Source organism: Styela clava, chromosome 11 (assembly GCF_964204865.1).
Source record: "Styela clava chromosome 11, kaStyClav1.hap1.2, whole genome shotgun sequence".
Lineage (NCBI taxonomy): Eukaryota > Metazoa > Chordata > Ascidiacea > Stolidobranchia > Styelidae > Styela > Styela clava.
The window spans coordinates 8398392-8402555 of NC_135260.1; positions in this window are offsets into that span (position 1 = coordinate 8398392).

Sequence of the window (4164 nt, forward strand, 5' to 3'; positions counted from 1 at the left end):
GGAATGGTTTTTATACTCATAAAATGATGGGAGAACTTACAGCGCTCATCCTGTCCCCGTAGATGGGGGTGACTTGGTCCCGCAGTAGCTTGCCCCGGTTGTCAAAATGACCACGCGCCGCCACTGCTTCCCAACCTTTTAGCTGGTATTGCTTATTTAAATTAGAGATGTATCGTATCGGCAATATCGGCCATTTTTACGGTATCGGCCATGTATCGGTATCGGTGAGACTGAGGCCGATATTTCCGATATATTTACCTTTTTGATATGGTCCAGAATGTTTTAAAGATAAGTTGGAATACTACTTTTTAATTTATTTTTTGTCTGGAGAGATCGTGAGCTATGAGCCATACATGTCCCCACCCCCGCGAGAGAATAGAATTCACGTGTTTTTAGCTATTTATCAGCCAAATTAGCTCAACTAATTTGGCTATTTTCGCTGTCAAATTTTTATATTGAAATTTTTAATATTACATAGTAATTATGAAGAAATATATCAACACGGCACATAACAAAAAGCAATTAGACGCCCAGTTTTAAATCATACAGTGGAATTGGGGTCCTTATTAACGGCACATGGACTTTTGGCACGGGTATAAATTTCGACTGTTTGTCGTCAAGTACGAGTGTCATTTAGTCCGTCGACATCAATAAACTAAATTCCGACACAATTATCCCTCTACGTAGGTATTAATTATATAGATATATTGACATGACCGCCTAGCCCTGGCCTAGACTATCACAAAATATATGATAGCAATTGTATAATATTATAAAATAGTAAAGAAAAAAAACGTCCTCGACGGTTATAGGTAGGCCTTCTTTTGGTCGGTGCTGATTGATATTCTTTCATGTTGGCTTTGACTTACTTATTGCGTCGACGATTACGATTAGCGACGAAATGAAATATTTGAAAAATGCTTTTAATTTGATCGTAGGACGGCGGCTCTAGAATGTGTGGGTGATATTCGATATTCTTTTAAACACGAATAACGATTTTTGAAGGTCGCGATATTAACATTAAATTCATATTGGACATCCCGGCTTATGAGTTTCAATTGAACACCGAGATTACTAGCGTTACTGTACAATGTATCTTAATCAGTTAAAGCATATGGATACCAATCATTAATTTCATATTATGCGACATATATATCTTTTTTTTCGATCTGAAATATTGTGTACTATGAACAACGCTCAAAGACCATTGTTTTAACCCGTCTGCCCTACACAACACACCTAATTAAGTAATATTTACATTGTATCGGTATCGGCGTTTTTAGCTGGTATCGGATCGGTATCGGCGACAAAAGTGGTATCGGTACATATCTAATTTAAATTAGTTGCGCAATGTTACAAGAGATGGGCTCGACAGTTGCACTGGTTTTTTTCCTGCTCTTTTATTCTTTAAGTAGGGAATTACTGGAGCATACTTTCGCTCAACTCTTTTACGACTAAGAACCTTTGCCCTATAACTTCCTTTAATCCTTACTCCTGGTTCTTCAATGAGCTGCCGATAGTTTCTTTCCACCCCCCTTCCGCCTCTCACCTTCTATAGGCACTGTCTTCCACTGCAATTCAGTCTAACTCTAAACAGTGGAATTCGAACACATCGTTTTACCTGGCATGATTTATTAATACAGAATGTCTCTGCACCATCGCTACCGACGAGGATCGTCTGGGATTAATACCTTACTAAATTTCCACAACATACTGACATAACACTTAGCCACCTCTACTTCGTACACAATATCCATTGCATGACGTACTGCGTCAAAAACGAACATTCAAGTGTCAATCGAAGCTGTTCGTCTAAGTCTCTAAGACTATTGCGCGCGTTGCTAAAACAATTGAATGTGTCCTTGCCTTCAAAATTGTTGGATATTTGTGCAATACATATGATATCACATTTTGATTTTCATTTTAGTTTACATATTACAATGTTCCCAACACATCCTATCCTGATCGAATATAGTTTTTTTTTCATTTTATTTTATCATTACTTATCACCAGTGGTGGGATTCAGCCGGTTCGCACCGTCTCACGGAATTTTTTGAGATCATCGAACCGGTTAGCATTACTGGTTATTGTCAATGTTCTTTTTGTAACAGAACCGACAGAAAAATATAACTTTTGTGAAGGAACCGGCTACAAAAAAGTTGAATTCAACCAACAACTGCTTATCCCCAAATCCAAAAATCCGGGTTTACTTGGACACGTAGTAGACATAACGATTGTTTCAATATTATGTTCAGAGATGTACCGATACCACTTTTGTCGCCGATACCAGCTAAAAACGCCGATACCGATACTACAAAAAGGCCGATATTCCGATACCGATACTATGTAAATATTACTTAATTAGGTGTGTTGTGTAGGGCAGACGGGTTAAAACAATGGTCTTTGAGCGTTGTTCATAGTACACAATATTTCAGATCGAAAAAAAAGATATATATGTCGCATAATATGAAATTAATGATTGGTATCCATATGCTTTAACTGATTAAGATACATTGTACAGTAACGCTAGTAATCTCGGTGTTCAATTGAAACTCATAAGCCGGGATGTCCATTGTCCAATATGAATTTAATGTTAATATCGCGACCTTCAAAAATCGTTATTCGTGTTTAAAAGAATATCGAATATCACCCACACATTCTAGAGCCGCCGTCCTACGATCAAATTAAAAGCATTTTTCAAATATTTCATTTCGTCGCTAATCGTAATCGTCGACGCAATAAGTAAGTCAAAGCCAACATGAAAGAATATCAATCAGCACCGACCAAAAGAAGGCCTACCTATAACCGTCGAGGACGTTTTTTTACTTTACTATTTTATAATATTATACAATTGCTATCATATATTTTGTGATAGTCTAGGGCTAGGCGGTCATGTCAATATATCTATATAATTAATACCTGCGTAGAGGGATAATTGTGTCGGAATTTAGTTTATTGATGTCGACGGACTAAATGACACTCGTACTTGACGACAAACAGTCAAAATTTATACCCGTGCCAAAAGTCCATGTGCCGTTATTAAGGACCCCAATTCCACTGATGATTTAAAACTGGGCGTCTAATTGCTTTTTGTTATGTGCCGTGTTGATATATTTCTTCATAATTACTATGTAATATTAAAAATTTGACAGCGAAAATAGCCAAATTAGTTGAGCTAATTTGGCTGATAAATAGCTAAAAACACGTGAATCCTATTCTCTCGCGGGGGTGGGGACATGTATGGCTCATAGCTCACGATCTCTCCAGACAAAAAATAAATTAAAAAGTAGTATTCCAACTTATCTTTAAAACATTCTGGACCATATCAAAAAGGTAAATATATCGGAAATATCGGCCTCAATCTCACCGATACCGATACATGGCCGATACCGTAAAAATGGCCGATATTGCCGATACCCGATACATCTCTAATTATGTTCAATATTTTTGATCTGACAATGTTGTTTCGGTGATGAGTGATGACGTCTTTGTTTTTGGGCAGGCGTTGCGGTATTGAAAGAGGATTATGCTTATACACGTACATACATAATAGAAGGAGTTCACTTTGTTTGTCGATTGGAAAACAGAAATGTAGAAAATACAAAAGGACGGACAACCCACCACTGCTGTTGGTACGGTACGGTAGGCGAGTTGGCCTCCTTCCTTTGGTACGGTAAGATGCTAACCTAAAAATATAATTCACACAATATAATTTCGCAGAAGAGCAGAGAGGCCTTTACACTATTCTGTGGTGACATCTTCGCCATTGCGCGATGCTAACATGGAGGCTGCTAATCACCTGACAACCTTTCTTGACTTGGTGATATATGAACGTAATTCTCAGACTGATGATCACGTATGACGTAACCTTACGTCGGTGAGTCGACGCAAACTGAGGAAGGTGAAGCTGAAAGAACGAGGTTTCGCGACGTTTCTGTGTCTGAGCGTCGAGGGCGGTTAGGGTCTGAGTTCTTTAGTTTGCGGTGTGTTGTTTTGTGGTTGAGCTCGACAAGCCAAAGTTTTTTTATAGCCTATTCGTGGAACTATTTTTATTATTATTATTGGAGATGATGGTCAAAGTTAATAATTCTCATCTGTTAGCCATTTTTATATTCAAATCAAGGAGAAGGAAACTTTATCTTTACTAATTTTTGGCATATAAAT